The following is a 17,316-nucleotide window of genomic DNA, read 5'->3' as shown; positions in this document are numbered from 1 at the left end:
TCCAACAATTTGCTTAAACTTGTACACATCTCTTTAAGTGTCTTTCACGTACAAGAATTTGCCTTAGCTTTATAAAAGACAGGAAAAGACTTTGCTGATGAATTCTAGGATCAGAAACTGTTTCCTTGCTTAGATGAACAATGGGCAGGATTCTTGTAGTACAACTTATTGAGGAATGAGTTCAATCAGCAGGTCACTTTTGAAATTAATAGGTCCACCACAGATGCATCTAATGAGCTCGCAAATTTCTTCGCACATTTTTATATTTCCAATGCTCCAATCTTTGTCCTCAAACACAGCTATTTAAATGGAATCAATTCCTTGCCTTAAGATTAAACCAGCAAGCAACCCCCTGTCTCAACATAGAGATTAGATTCCAGGTTCAGTCTGGAAAGGTGACAATCCACTGCATTTCCCCACTTGTCAATCAAGTATCATGATCATATTGCAAGGTTCGATTATCTCGATCATCATCACTGTCATCTAAACAACTCCAATCAAATATGGTAAAAATCGTGTCAACTAAAGAGAGGAATTTCAAGTTGAGAAGGCTCCATGGAAGGATTGAATAGAATTTACAACCAGATATCAGCCTATATCAACCCTTTAGAAGTTGGTGTCTAATACCACGGTGTGCTTATTGAGGCATTCTGAGGCCCAGCCTTGCATTGGACCGGCCTGAACCGCAGAAGCCAGCCCCATTGTGCGGCACGCGCGGTGCACGTGCAAGAGAAACGGCGATGAAAATGGACTCATAGGGCCGCCGGACTCGGGCGGAACCCTAGGAAGTCTTCCATCCCCTCCCTCCGTGACCCTCCGCCACCAGGCACCACCTCTCGCCTTCTCTGTTTTTCCCCCTTCAATTCATTGTGTCCCGTCATTGTGCCCACCAGAATTGCGGCCATGAATCTCGTTGGAGACGAGGTATGAAGCTCCCATCTTCCTTCTATTTATTTTTCCCTTTGATAGATCTTGTCGCCGGGTTGGATTTCGCCGGGAACAATGGCGAAAAAAGACCCTGTTCTGACCCTATTACCGAGCTTGTTTTCCTCTTTTTCGGGCCATCTCCGTCGTCGGCATTCGTCCCCTAGGGCCTCAGCTTCTCCCCGAAGCCCCACCCACCAGCGAGCGGCCTGGGACCCAAAAACGGCCGAGCAAAGGGCCCCCTGTTTGGCCCTATGTTTGGTTAATTTCCGCGCCTCTTCCCGCCGGTCGCCATCGCCGGCCATGCCTCACCGCCTTCCGCCGGACCTCCGGCTTTGCCGCACAAAGGAAAAGTGCTGTAGCTGCAGAGGACATGAATGATTACTCTGGTAAATTAATCCATCTCAAAATTAGTACAAGTGAACTGCTTTATCTATTTTGTGTAGGAATTAATTGATATTCTACGAATGCCATCAGATCCAAGGGGCCAGGGAGCGAAGACACAGTAATACACTCTTTCCATGGTACGGGAGTTGAATCCATATGTGCTTCCTACATTGTAGGACGAATCAGTAGAAATACACACAGTAAATCACATTTACTTACCCAGATCCAGAAGAAAAATGCAACACGTAGAGTGTTGAACTGGGCTGGCTTTTGGGCCTTATCTGGCCTCAAGCTCGGGCACGGGCTAATTAATTCCTAAAACCGGCTCGAAAATAAATGAGCTCTATATTTAACTATTTAAGCACAAGTCCTATGTGAACTTTTTCGAGCCTTGCCCGTAGCCCGACCCAAAGCCGGCCCAGCTCGAGCTCAATTCTAGCCCTACTTGTTTCTCTCCCTCTACTTGCTACTTGATTCATGGGTCCAGTATAGTGTCCCGTCTACCTTTTCTGTGTGGACCTAAGTTGATCCTAGGAAAGTGGCCTTGAAACGTCTTGGTACTCGGGCAGCATGTCGGATTGATCATCTCGGTCTTTGTTGAGTATCCCTGAAACTCACTATTGAAGATTCTTGTTGAATGCTTTTAGCCTTAATGAAGTCCTTGCTTCATGACTTATCAATCAAATTGTTTAGATCTGACCCACTCGGAGCTGCCAAATGCCGTCAAATGACCAATCTTTCCCTTTTTTTCTCTCTCTTCAAAATTTAATTACCAATGAACTTATTAAATATGAATTAATTGGGCTATGCATAGCTTTCAATATGTTCAGGTGATTCGCATAGTTAAATTTTGAGAGTTTAATGTGAAAAAGATAAGTAACCCATACACTCCTTACTAGTTTTCAAATTACTAGCCGTTTTTAATACTTCAAACTTTATAGAAGATGAAGATGATGTTCGACATTAATGTTTCGTATTTTTAAAAAAATTAAGGATCGAGCATATGTTATTATGAAACTCATAATGTGTCATAAAAGAATGGTTCCATGAATACTTTAATATTAATGATTTATTTAGAACTATGAAATCTATAATACTATTTAGTGCTTTTCAACCTATTTATTTATATATGATTTAAGAACATATGTTTCAAGAAATTACAATTTAAGAAAATATGATTCAAGAAAAAATAATTAAGAAAAAATGTTTTAAAAAGATACAGTAAAAAGCTCTCAAATAATTATATATGGCTCCTAAAAGTTAGATAAATCGACATCCGGAGCTAGTTCTATACAATTGTGTTAGTCGGTAATAGTAGTTGGCATACAATCCTCCCGATAGATAATAATAGTTGACGTACGGCCTAGGCAAATAATACTAGTTGCTATATAATTTTGCCAATGGGTAATAGTAGTTGTTATCCGAGTTTCTGCTTGGAAGCTATATTTGTGTGCCAGAAATCTGTCAGCTGGCTGATGCATCAGCTAACATGAGATATGTTCTACTCGATCTGGCTCGATAGGGCTTGACCTGTGAGTTCCTATCCTTATAAGGTTCACTCTCTTGCATTGGTGATATATATCCATCTGTTGTTCTTTATTTAGCTGTCCTTGTGAATCCAGAAAAAATTTCTGAAGTCCTTGTTCTTTATTTAACAGTCCTTGTGAATGAATCGTAAGGACCGGCACTCGAAATTAATGCATTTGTTTCCTTCTTTTCTGCTGCATGATAATAAACTTTTTGATGTTTTTCTGTATTCCCTAGATGATCTGATTCATTTTGATTGTGAACTGAAAATATTTTGATCATTCAGTTGGTCCTGCACAAAATAAATTAAAAAACAGACCTTTCAAAAAATAAGCACCTTACCCAACAGCTTTGTGAAGATCAAAATGCCTTGCAAATATTATAGTTTAATTTGATGATTACACAGTAATAGCTGTTATTTGATTAAAAATGGGCAGTCCATCAGATTTCATTTAGAGTGGAACACATACATCAGGGAAAAAATCAGGAAAAAGTCATCCCACTCATTAAAAGAGCTGGTGGAGTACAAAGAAATAAAAAGGAAAAATTAGAGATGTGAATGAGAGAGATAAAAGAGGTCAGATGAGTTCCATCTAGAGTCTGTAACACCTCATCTCGCAACTCTGAATTCAAAACCAAAATCCAATGCAAGATGAAAGACAACACTATTTCCATGCTCAAGTTTTTAGAAAAACGAAAACAGACCTTGCGAGGATGGAATATTATGTATTTTCAATATTTCAGTATGTTGCCCAGTAGATACAACCCAAGAGGGGGGGTGAATTGGGTCTTTTAAAACTTTTAAACTACTTCTAGTACTTTTTGATTAATTATGCTAAGTTGTATATATGCGCAGTGAAAGTTAAACTTAGCAACAGTTTGATGTATAGAATGTGACTTGATTAAATATGCTTGCAACTAAAGGATGTCCAGATAAGAGTTAAGCAAGCAGTTTATCTAAGTAAGTGAGTGTGTTAGTTAGACAATAAGCAGAAGCATTACAAACACAACAAACATATAGTGGTTCGGTGCACCCCAGCACCTACATCCACTCCCCAAGACTTCTTGGGAATTTCACTATAATCCTACAGATTACAGCCGGTTGTTTTACAAGCTCACAACCCAACTTGTTGTTTTACGAGGTCACAACGAACTCGGTCGGTTTTCCCAGGCTCACCGACTAGAACCACCCCGATTGTTTTTCCGGGATCACAATCAAACCCTTACATGCTGGTTTTACCCTCGGCTCACCAACAAACCTATCTCCGTTGGTTTTCCCTTTGGCTCACCAACAAACCTATCTCCGTTGGTTTTCCCTTTGGCTCACCAACAAACCTTACACCGTTGGTTTTCCCTTTGGCTCACCAACAAACCTTTAACCCCTTGATTCAATCCCTTGATTGAATCAAGTTACAAGATATTAAAACAAAGAATAAAACAAATCAAAGCTTATTAAACAAGCAAATATAACACTATAAACAAATAGAGTAAAGTGAAGTCCTCAAACGAGTTTTGAAGATGAAGGAGCTCGACTTCTTCTTTACTTGACCCTCTTCTGATTTGGCACGAAGTAGAGGATCACCGAGGCAGCACACTGATGGAGAGGAAGCTTTGGGATTCACTTGGAAGCTCTTCTTCTCTCTATTTCTCTTTGGATGGCCCTTTTTGTGCTTATGGGAGATTTCTCTTGTAATCTCTTTCCTAAATATTTTCTCCCACTTCCATGAGTTCTCCCCTAGCTCTCTTCTTGTTTTTATAGCTTTAGATGTCGTGGAAACAAGAATATAGCCGTTAGAGACAAGAAAAAGAGCCGTTGGACACAGTCTGCATTTCCTGACAATGTTACCGTTGGGATCGGAGTCGACTCGCGCGATCAGGAGTCGGCTCGCCTGTTGCAGGAGTCGGCTCGTGTTTTACCGGAGACGACTCGCCCACTGTTCCAAATTTGAATTAATGTGCTTGCCTCGACTGGGAGTCGACTCGTCTTAACCTGGAGTCGACTCGCCAACTTCTGGAGCTGACTTGGCAATTTCGGAGTCGGCTTATCCACTGAAGTCCGTGGATCCAATTTTGAATTTTGTCCTCTCGAGTCGACTCGACTATCCTGGGAGTCGACTCGAATCTCAGAGCCCGAACTCCCGATCCTCTGTCTTTTGGCTCGTCCAGTCTTGGAGTCGACTCGAACTTCCTTGGAGTCGACTCGGCTCTCAGTTTCTGAAAATTAGTCTTCTGTGTCTTTGGTGAAGTGCTGCCTTGGAGTCGACTCAAGCTGTTTGGGAGTCGACTCGAATCTCAGAGTCAGCAAATTGCCCTCTGATTTTTTCTTTATGTACCGCTGAGAGTCGACTCTTGCTTTCTTTGGAGTCGACCTGCCAACCATCGGAGTCGACTCGCGTTCCACTGGAGTCGACTCGAATTTTAGACCCGAAAACTGCTCTCTGACTTTTCTGCCTGTGACTCCTAGGAGTCGACTCATACTTCCCCGGAGTCGACTCGGTAAACATTGGAGTCGACTCGAATTCCTCAGGAGTCGACTCGAAGACTATTCTTTTGAATTTTTCCTTTGATTTTACTCCTCCAATTTGAATCCTTTGAACTTTAAGCTTGGGCCAATAAATTGTAGCTTTCTTCCAACTTGAGAGCTTTGGAGGCCTTCTTGTGTTCTCCTAACTTGCTATGTTCCTTGCAAAATAAATATCTTTCTCCTTGCAACATAAACATTAGTATCTATACGTCAAGGTTTTGTGATCATCAAAATCAATCTATGAATCAATCTTTGGGCATCAATCTCCCCCTTTTTGATGATGACAAAACTTGGAGTATATGCAATATAAAAGATATTGTTTTCTAGAAGTAATACATAGCTAAGTTGCATGCAGTAGAAAACATATATATTTAAAAAACATACTTCATGATAATGCTTTAGATTTAATCAGCTTAACACAATCAACATATTTCAATTTAAGCTGATTTGTATTCAATTCAAAGCATAAAGGCATTATGAGCATATACTTAGATATTTCTCCCCCTTTTTGACAACATCAAAAAGATAGTGAAACATTAAGCACAAAGATCAGAATGCTCATATATTTCTTTTCCTTATTGTACTCTGATTTGCAAGTCAAATTATTGCAAGGATATGAATCATATAACTCAAGGCAATAATATTAGAATCAGATTAATGAGCATAGATCAGAGCCAATTAAGATAATTTCAGAGCAGAACACATCGAATGTGATACCACAGATAGTTTTCTAAGCAAGTGTAGGTGGAATCTTTCTTAAGTTAATTCAAGAAGTACCACACGAATGGAAATCTAACCTCTCTTCAATAATAAGTATGAAAGCTTGTTCATTTAGGACCTTTTGCCCAATCTATTAAGTATTTTATCAACCATGAGAGCAAATTAATTAATTTTCTTAATGACTTCAAAGTTCTTTTATGATAATAGGAGCATTGGGGCACAAATATCAAAATATACATTCATGCAATTTTTGATACATCTTAGAGCTCTTTTAAAGACTTTCTTTTATTTCTTTAGAAAATAAACACAATTTGATACATAAAATAATGAATTTGCACAAAATTGAAGTTCCAAAAAGCAAGCCAATTAGAGCTCATTAGTGAAGTTTAAAAAATAGATTTTCTAAGAGATACTCAAGAAAATTTAACACATTATTCTCCTCCTTTTTCATTAAATTAGAGGCTCTTAAGATTTGCAATTTGGTTCAAGAGTGATGCATGAGATATACTAACCAAATAACACGCCTCAAGGTGTATCATAAAGATTTTCAGATTTAAATTTCAGATGATACAGATTGGAGAGTATTAGAATCACTTTTCATTTAGTATTCTTTCTCTCTCCTTTAGTTATAGATTTATGCGATTAAGTTCCATAAGACCTCTCCTTCTGAAATTTTCTTTCTCCCCCTCAATTGATCATTCCATTTAAGAGTTTAGAATCCTAAGATAATGTTCAATAAAATTGTCAATCTCAAAAATATATTTTCTATAAGTTTCAGCTTATTTTCATAAGACTCAAGGTTTGAGATAAGACAACCTTTATAGAACTCATCTCAAGGTAATTTAAAGCATGTCTTGCAATATAAGGAAGTTCATAAAAATCAATCCATAAGATTTAAGGTATACATCAAATTGAAGTAACTTTAGGATAAGATACTGAATATCTAAAGCTCCCCCTCAAAAGATGCATACTTCCTTAATCATTCTTTTCTTTTGTTGAATTTCAGATTTTAATGACAAACGTGAATAGAACTGAAATTCTATGATATCGAGAATGGAGAGTGATCAAGAATTATTCAAAATTTATAGCAATCACCCTTTTTAATCTATCAAGAACAAGTTATGCTTCCTCTTAATCTTTGAGAAAATGTACTGAAATATTAATCAGAAAATGATTCATTTGACGCTCAGTTTCTTTCAACAGCATTTACATTTTCTTTCTTTTAGAGTCATTTGAGTGAGGTGAAATATTTCTAGCTTTTAGATCATTCACTCTATATATATTCTGATGGAAATCTTTAAGAATGTGGGCGAGAAAAAACATATAGATGATCATTGAGGTATATATATTTTTAGAACTCAATTTCTTAATCATAGTTTTTCAGCGATGTATACATGAAGCACAATAAATCTTTTTAATATCAAAATAAAATCATATATTTAGAAATTTTTGTTTGCAATCAAGATCATCGAAAGACACATCATTTGAACCAATATTAGTATACTTTGAAGATAAGAAATGATATGTTTCGGATGCGTATCGGAGCAATCATCAAAGGCATCAAAATTAATTCTGTTTTTCTTAAAGTAAGACTTTATTTTAAAAATCACATTTAGTTTAAGCTTTTATACAAAATCAGATTCGGAATTACATAGGATTTTCAATCATACTTTGAGATATGTATCTTCCACATTATAGTTAATCTTAAATCATTACGATTGAAAACACATATTTCAAGCATATTCAGAATATTTGTATTTATGTTGAATTTTGGTATGAGTTAGCACATTATATACCAAAGTTAAGCAAGTTGATGGATAAGACAAACTCAATTCATTTTGCCTAAATAGAGATATCCTTCTCTTCTCCTTTTTTTTTACAAATTTATTTAACTTTCAGATTTTAACGATGATTGTGAATAACAAATCTGAATTTTCTTTTCAATAAAACCAAACAAAAGATGTTATGTAGCATTTCAAACATTCAATCAAATTGTCCAAGTATGGGGTACTACAAAAGATATTGAGAACCCATAATTTAAAATATCATGCCACATGCAAAATATAGTGTGTGTTAAGTCATACATTAAAATATTAAGAACAAGCATGTCAAGTATCAAAATCAATTCTTTTCAAATAAACTCCCCTTATTTAAATATAATCTTGCAATGATTTCATCCTTAAAGTGTGTTTTCAAGTGATTAAAAATTTGACTTAATTCTACTTTCATTTACTTTGTTTTTCATTTATAACTTTCTTATGCTCTATACTCTATTTGCTTCCTATCCGGTGGAGTTGGGAAGGGGCACGAAGTACTACCACTAGCCTCCCTCTTGTGCCGTCCCTAATATGCCCTACACCGAATAGTTGGGTCAAATAGTGCCGGGTACTACCACTAGCCTCCCCATTGGCACCATCCCTATGATGAGCAATATAGAAAGGTTAAAATGTTTACTTCAAATTCTCCCTGTTTAAGTGTAATTAATTATGAATTTTATTCCTTCCAAATGTGCCGAATATATTATGCTTGTTTTGCTTTTCCTTAAGATTGAAGTATTTGCCTTTTACTTAGATCTTTACTTCTCTTGAATAATGTTCATTTTCTTTTCTTTATCTCTCTTTCATTTTGTTATTCTCAAGTAATTTACATGAAAGAGCAGAATAAAGAAATAATCAAATGTATCATATAGAGGTATATCATGCAAACAACATTTTCATTATGCCCAAGAATTCGTAGCTTCTCACAAGTCATTCTAAATCAAAGTTTTAATCATATACTTGTGTATTTCATGGTTATGATATAGCCATAGAAATATTTTAGTTTGAGCAAACCATGAAACAATTTCCAAAAGCATAAGTCAATTAATACATATATGGACATGATATCAAAAGATTAACAATTAATCATGTCATAATAAAATTTAAAGTTATTGACTTTGCTCAGCTAATTTATGAGAGAGATATCTAGAATTACTTATTCATTATATATTCTTCAAGCCAAACTAGATTTCTTATGTGTGAACTTTTGGCTGAAGAAGATCCTCTCTCTTGTTTGCATGTGAATGTTTATTGTATCTTATGTGGAGGTGTCCTTCAAGCTGAAATCACTCATTTTCTTGCTCAAGGATTCTGCATTATTACCAAACTCCTTTTCTTTCTTGAAAGAAAGTCTTTAGTTTCTTTAAGATACAACCCATTCATCCAACATATTTCTAACTAGATGACTCAATTTAAGATAAGATAATGGTTGAATATTGAGTCACTTTACTCAAGAGATTGCCTAAATATAAGCAAGCACATATCACTTGAACTAAAGAAATAGTTTCATTAACCAAGATAGTTCAAGGACAAGCATGTAAGGCAATGGAAAGATTTATCAAGGTCAAATCAATTTCTTATTTCCAAAATCGATTTAGTTTAGATTCTATTTGCTTAAGATAATTGTCAAAAGGATATGTTAGCTAGGTTCTAATCAACTTATCTTAAACGGTTGTTTCTTTCAAAATATGATTCATTAAAGTTGGATTGAAGTCTTGCATAAGGTCACATAATAAGCATACATTCAGGTCTACTAGCTGTATGATAAAATAATTATTCTATCATGCTTCAATACAGCTTTAAACAATAGATCTACTTTGCTCATCCTTTTCAAATTCTACAAGATGGGGTCATAGATATACCTTCTTCATGCCAATCTTCTATAAGAGTTTTCTTGTGGACTAACGTTGGTCAATGAAGATCCCCTTTCTTGTTTGTCTTAATTTGGAGTTTGAGAGAAGATGTTAATTCATTCATCATATTTCAAACTCACTTTGCAATATAACTCTTCATTAGTAGAACCAAAACTGATGTCATCAATGCATACTTTGAGCAAATAAGATATCACAAATTCATCTTTTTGATGCATAGATTTATCACTATTACTTTCTATCAAAAAGGTTGCTTAAGCTTTTATATATCATGCTTTTGATGCTTGTTCTAAATCACATATTGCTTTATCATATATGTAATGTGTATTTTTAAATATGGTGGTTATTTTTCATAGATCTCCTTTTTAATGAAGTAACCACATAGGAGTGAATTCTACACATTCATTTGACAGAATATAAAGCTCATGAAGCAAGCACATGATCATGATGATCTTTACTTCTAATCATGCAAGAATCTTTATCAAGATCTATTTCCTCTTTTCTTGATTTAGTCTTTTAGTAGTCATCAATTTTTCTTCATTAAGTGCATATGTAAAAGATTAACCATATAATTTGATTTTAGTATTTTGATAATAAATCATTAGTCTCATAAAGAATAAAATGAATTGATACTTCTACAACTAGAATTTTTCATGAATGTTCTATATGCATTGCTTAATGAATGATATCCAAGGATAGAAGTATCTTTATCAGATTTGGCATTATTTTCATAAGATCATATCAAGCATAACGTGTATGACTGAAAAATATGAAAGATATGCAATGGTTCATTTTTCATTTTTCAGAAGATCAAAAGGAGTTTTCATCAAAAATAGATCTAATAGAAATCATATGTATGACAAGCAGTGATGATAGTTTTTTTTTTAAAAAAAAATCATTTAAGTAGATGACTATCATACACAATTGTCTTTTTCATTTCTTCAAGAATTCTATTAATCCTATTTTACTTAAGGTGTCCTTGGTGCTGAAAATATTATTTTTCTGTGCACAACTTAACACAAAATTGGTTTTCAATCACTATGCCATGATTTCATAGTTTGCAAACCTTTATCATTTGATCGCTTTTTGTGAGTTTGTGCCAATGCAGAAAATATTTTAATTTGAGTGCCAAGAACAAGGCTAATGTAAGCTTTTGTAAAATTAGTGTTGGAAACATCTCTAGATTTAGAAAATTTCTTTTTGTTTGTTTCCTTAGTTAGCATGCATAGTAAAACTTTGACCTTTAAGAGGATAATCTAAGTAAGCCAATGGCAAGGTCTTTTGAGATTAAGTACATACTAGCATGAGTTGATTTTATATGCCAAGGATGGTTTCTTGGTATTCATAGTGCATATATTCAAAAGCATACCAAGTACACATTATCATATCTATGATCAATAAACAATAATGCCATGGATAATAACTCTCAATCAAGCATATAGAGAATTCATAGAGTTATTCTTAATAAATTGATTAATCATTTAGCAACTTATCCAATAGTGAGTAAAGTATACTAAAAAATGAAGAGATTTGATTATATTTCCAAAAGTATATTCTATATCACAAAATTGATCACTACTAGCAAATCATATCAAATACTAAAGCACAAATAATGATGAGATGCAAGAATTACTGATTTCATTATTATTTTTTTGTTAATAACTTTTTAAGTTTCTTTATGTTCCATAGGTACCTTGGTACACCTATGTGTACATCCTCATTTTCTCATTTTGGGTACCCAAGCTTGCTTGAGTCCTTGAGAGTTAGGACATATGGTTCCTTTTGGAACCCATATCTGTTTAATAGTAATAACTTTACCATTTGATTTAATTATACTAGAACGATAGGTAAAGTTGTTATTCCCATCCTTTTCATTTTTGAAATAAGTTATCTTATTTAATGGTTTGCTTGGTAAATTGATAACCTTTTTCTCTAGAGATTTATGGCTAAGTGAAGGAGTCAAGCTAAATTTTGATTTATCAAAATCAGCATGTTGGCTTTCAAACATCATTTTTAATCTTTCTGAACTTACAGTGAATTTGTTAATAAAACATCTTAATTGGTTAATTTCTTTACTTAAGTTTTGATTTTCTTTAATTAAGCTATGATTTTTCTGAATCAATTCTTCTGAAAATGACCTTAAGCTTTCATTTTCAGAATTTAGTTTCTTAAGATTTTTATTCTTTACAGTTAATTTTCTACATTCACCATACAACTCATTAAAAGCATTTAATAATTCATCATAAGAGAATTCTTCTTGAAAATCATTTGAGGTAAGAGTAGATTCAGATTTTACCTTGTCTTCTTGTGCCATAAAGCACAAGTCAGTTACCTCTTGTAGTTTCTTGGAGCTAATATCATCATTGTTGCTCCTAACCTTTATTTTTTGGCTTGACTCTTTCTTGGTCAAGGCTTTCTTCCTTTTTATCTCTTTCTTCCTTTCTTCTTGCTTCCTCTTTTTCTTTGTCTTTAGGAAGCTGATTTGCCTCGGAGTCGACTCGGACCTTATTGGAGTCGACTCGGCTAGCTTGGGAGTCGACTCGGAACTACTTGGAGTCGACTCGTTCACAGGGTCTTCAAGACTGTGTCTCTGCCTTTCAGACTGTTCTTCTCTAGGAGTCGACTCGGACAAATTGGGAGTCGACTCGGCTACTGTGGAGGATTCTGCAATCTCATTGTTAGTACGCAATTGAAGCACATGTGAGCTAATCTGAGATTTATCATAAATAGTTTCTAAAGTATCCCAGATCTCCTTAGCAGATAAGCATGCAGAAATTTCATTAAACTTCGTTTCATGAATAGCACAATATAATATGTTCATAGCATTAGCATTCAATTGTGCTAAGTCCTTTTCATTAATAGTTTGAGAGAGTGTATGAAGGTCATTTATTATGATTTTCCATAAATAATAGTTTTGTGATTGAATAAAAATGCGCATGCGTGCTTTCCAATATGTGTAGTCTATGCCATTAAACAGTGGAGGCCTATCAATTAACTGTCCCTCTCCTAGAAAACTATCTATTTGAGTTGTCATGATCTTTGGCTCTTGATCGTGAGATCAATAATTAATCTTGAGCACCTGCTCTAATACCACTTGTTGCCCAGTAGATACAACCCAAGAGGGGGGGTGAATTGGGTCTTTTAAAACTTTTAAACTACTTCTAGTACTTTTTGATTAATTATGCTAAGTTGTATATATGCGCAGTGAAAGTTAAACTTAGCAACAGTTTGATATATAGAATGTGACTTGATTAAATATGCTTGCAACTAAAGGATGTCCAGATAAGAGTTAAGCAAGCAGTTTATCTAAGTAAGTGAGTGTGTTAGTTAGACAATAAGCAGAAGCATTACAAACACAACAAACATATAGTGGTTCGGTGCACCCCAGCACCTACATCCACTCCCCAAGACTTCTTGGGAATTTCACTATAATCCTACAGATTACAGCCGGTTGTTTTACAAGCTCACAACCCAACTTGTTGTTTTACGAGGTCACAACGAACTCGGTCGGTTTTTCCAGGCTCACCGACTAGAACCACCCCGATTGTTTTTCCGGGATCACAATCAAACCCTTATACGCTGGTTTTACCCTCGGCTCACCAACAAACCTATCTCCGTTGGTTTTCCCTTTGGCTCACCAACAAACCTATCTCCGTTGGTTTTCCCTTTGGCTCACCAACAAACCTTACACCGTTGGTTTTCCCTTTGGCTCACCAACAAACCTTTAACCCCTTGATTCAATCCCTTGATTGAATCAAGTTACAAGATATTAAAACAAAGAATAAAACAAATCAAAGCTTCTTAAACAAGCAAATATAACACTATAAACAAATAGAGTAAAGTGAAGTCCTCAAACGAGTTTTGAAGATGAAGGAGCTCGACTTCTTCTTTACTTGACCCTCTTCTGATTTGGCACGAAGTAGAGGATCACCGAGGCAGCACACTGATGGAGAGGAAGCTTTGGGATTCACTTGGAAGCTCTTCTTCTCTCTATTTCTCTTTGGATGGCCCTTTTTGTGCTTATGGAAGATTTTCCTTGTAATCTCTTTCCTAAATGTTTTCTCCCACTTCCATGAGTTCTCCCCTAGCTCTCTTCTTGTTTTTATAGCTTTAGATGGCGTGGAAACAAGAATATAGCCGTTAGAGACAAGAAAAAGAGCCGTTGGACACAGTCTGCATTTCCTGACAATGTTACCGTTGGGATCGGAGTCGACTCGCGCGATCAGGAGTCGGCTCGCCTGTTGCAGGAGTCGGCTCGTGTTTTACCGGAGACGACTCGCCCACTGTTCCAAATTTGAATTAATGTGCTTGCCTCGACTGGGAGTCGACTCGTCTTAACCTGGAGTCGACTCGCCAACTTCTGGAGCTGACTTGGCAATTTCGGAGTCGGCTTATCCACTGAAGTCCGTGGATCCAATTTTGAATTTTGTCCTCTCGAGTCGACTCGACTGTCCTGGGAGTCGACTCGAATCTCAGAGCCCGAACTCCCGATCCTCTGTCTTTTGGCTCGTCCAGTCTTGGAGTCGACTCGAACTTCCTTGGAGTCGACTCGGCTCTCAGTTTCTGAAAATTAGTCTTCTGTGTCTTTGGTGAAGTGCTGCCTTGGAGTCGACTCAAGCTGTCTGGGAGTCGACTCGAATCTCAGAGTCAGCAAATTGCCCTCTGATTTTTTCTTTATGTACCGCTGAGAGTCGACTCTTGCTTTCTTTGGAGTCGACCTGCCAACCATCGGAGTCGACTCGCGTTCCACTGGAGTCGACTCGAATTTCAGACCCGAAAACTGCTCTCTGACTTTTCTGCCTGTGACTCCTAGGAGTCGACTCATACTTCCCCGGAGTCGACTCGGTAAACATTGGAGTCGACTCGAATTCCTCAGGAGTCGACTCGAAGACTATTCTTTTGAATTTTTCCTTTGATTTTACTCCTCCAATTTGAATCCTTTGAACTTTAAGCTTGGGCCAATAAATTGTAGCTTTCTTCCAACTTGAGAGCTTTGGAGGCCTTCTTGTGTTCTCCCAACTTGCTATGTTCCTTGCAAAATAAATATCTTTCTCCTTGCAACATAAACATTAGTATCTATACTTCAAGGTTTTGTGATCATCAAAATCAATCTATGAATCAATCTTTGGGTCATCACAGTAGTTGCTAGGTATGATCAAAACTACAGAAAGGATATCTACATCAAACAAAAATAGAGGAGTCCGATGTAACATATAATCTGCAAATCTATTTTATGTATCAGTTGAATCCATCTGATGCTCTAAGTTTAGCCATTTGCACCCTTGAACAGATCAAAGTTGTCATGTATAACATTCTTTGTAATTATTTTGATTTCATTATTCGTAATTCTTTGTAACTTTATGACTTCTTCATGTTTTGATTTCATTATTCAAGAAACATATATATTGGTCCATGCAACTCAAATTGCATCAAATATATCTGACACGAACACTGGAATAACACAGCCATAGGAATATATGACTGCATTCCTCATTAACAGAAGAACAAGTGTGGAAAGCAACATGTGAAAGAATGGGGCATGTCGGGTGCAGAATGTCTCTAAAGGGTACAAATTTTTTCCCAAACTGATCAATAGAAAAGAGAGCACACTGGTTCAATAGACAATTGTACAAATTTTCGGCATTAGCTTGTTGGTTCAAAATAGATTACCGTAATACATTTGTGCAAAAGGTCATGGCCATTATTAGCTCCTACAAGAGATGTCACAGGTTAACAATTCAATTAGTTTGATGAGACATAGGTAGCATTCCAAATTGGATACTTGTCATGTCACTCTTCGACGAATTGCTGCTAGACTCTAGGCAATCTAGGCCCTACAAAGATCCATCAAAACATATTCAAAAATCAAAAGTATTCTTAGTTACTATGCTTTAGGAGGACATCTCTCTCTTTTTCCACTAGACAACCTCATAATATATCATCGTCACTATCATCAAGACCATTCCACTTCCACAAAGTGCTCAATGGAGAGCTTAGTAACTACGATTCTCATAAAAAGCAGAACTCATTGTAAACTATTTGTAATATTAATTTTCTCATATAATTACAACAATTAAAATATTAGCTACTCATTCATTTTCAGTGATGTTTGTTGAACTCTGAAAGTTGGCCTAGTGAAGTATGATGAGAAAGTTAACATTAAAAGACACAACATTTTGAGACTACCTTCGATCATTGGATGCATAGGTTATCTAATAATCGAAAGGACAGAAGGAAACCAAAGCACAAATGCAAGACACAATCAAGTATCTAAAGGTGATTGCCAACCGCACTAATAGAAAGGGTCCTATTTATTTAACACCCCATTTTCCTTTGCTCATGGAAGGCCAATCTCCTAATCATGCAAAATATTTTTACTGTTTTCAATCATCTGAACTCTTGCTGCTCACTAAACATCTATAAAATCCATTAGCATTCTTAATGTGATGACAAATGCATCATTTGATTAAACTCTTGATGGGCGATCCTCTAGAGTTTAGTAATTTAAAGGCTGATCAAATCATTAGCTTCTCTTTACACCCTTAAGTGATGTTTATAAAAAGGATTCTTGGATTTGATGTTCCAAAATATCATTGTATACCATCAAAAGACTGTGCATAAAGAATGCTCGGCTTTGATGATTATGATAGTTAAATAAATTCATGATCTAGTAGTTTCTAGACGCATAAGAAAACAAAATAAAGGAAAGCTATGTCTCTCTGTTCCATTGCATATTACTAGCCTAGGTTCAGCTTGGGAAGGCTCATCTTACTCCACTTACCAAGCTGATCTCAAGCACATCAGGGGCACTCTCTTTTTATTTTTTCTTTCTTTTTTTTTTTTGTAATTTTAAGAAGGGGAGGGAGGTTGGGTTGGTGAGGGATGCCCATCTAACATTTTGAGCATCTTCAATGTAATCACAATGATGTTGTCTAGCACAATGCTTCTCTCCATGGTAAGTTTTAAAACAATTTCAGAAGCCCCACAAACCTCACTAATGGTGTTCCACCATTAGGACAACCTCAGCCATCGGCTAGGTCGGCGGTGGCGAGCAAAGAACATGATGATCAGGGTCTACTGATGGATTGCATTCCCCTCAAAGTTGGAAAGGCAGTTTTCCAGGTGCCTTCTTTTTGGCCCTCCATGATGCATCTTGTTGATGCAGATTGCGCCACATGGCAACACGACGATGCACGCCGGATACGATGGGCCCACAGAGATAGGCTGAGGCCCCAGTATTATGTGGAAGTCCTTGTCATGGTCACAGTGGAACATTCATACCCACATGCAGCTCACATGAAAATACTCCAACCTCCCTGTTAGAACTTGATCATGAGGGATACAGAATTTATTCTTTTATCCTCCAGAAAGACTCTCTCTGAAGCTGTTTCTCCTCAAGAATACAAACTCTCAGTATTGCTTCCAACAATTTGCTTAAGGCTTTACACATCTCTTTAAGTGTCTTTCACGTACAAGAATTTGCCTTAGCTTCATAAAAGACAGGAAAAGACTATGCTGATGAATTATAGGATCAGAAACTGTCTCC

At 36.2% G+C, this 17,316-nt stretch overlaps 1 long non-coding RNA gene across 1 annotated transcript; it reads left to right on the top strand.

The window, feature by feature from the left end:
* Positions 1 to 216: 216 nt before the first annotated feature.
* On the top strand, positions 217 to 15,106 carry LOC103722666. The gene is made up of 4 exons (XR_005507910.1): positions 217 to 924; positions 1,092 to 1,313; positions 1,402 to 3,585; positions 14,913 to 15,106. It is a non-coding gene; the product is annotated as an uncharacterized LOC103722666 (long non-coding RNA).
* Positions 15,107 to 17,316: the final 2,210 nt, after the last annotated feature.

The sequence above is a fragment of the Phoenix dactylifera genome, unplaced genomic scaffold, assembly GCF_009389715.1.
Source record: "Phoenix dactylifera cultivar Barhee BC4 unplaced genomic scaffold, palm_55x_up_171113_PBpolish2nd_filt_p 000305F, whole genome shotgun sequence".
NCBI lineage: Eukaryota > Viridiplantae > Streptophyta > Magnoliopsida > Arecales > Arecaceae > Phoenix > Phoenix dactylifera.
This window is presented reverse-complemented; position numbering and strand designations above follow the sequence as displayed.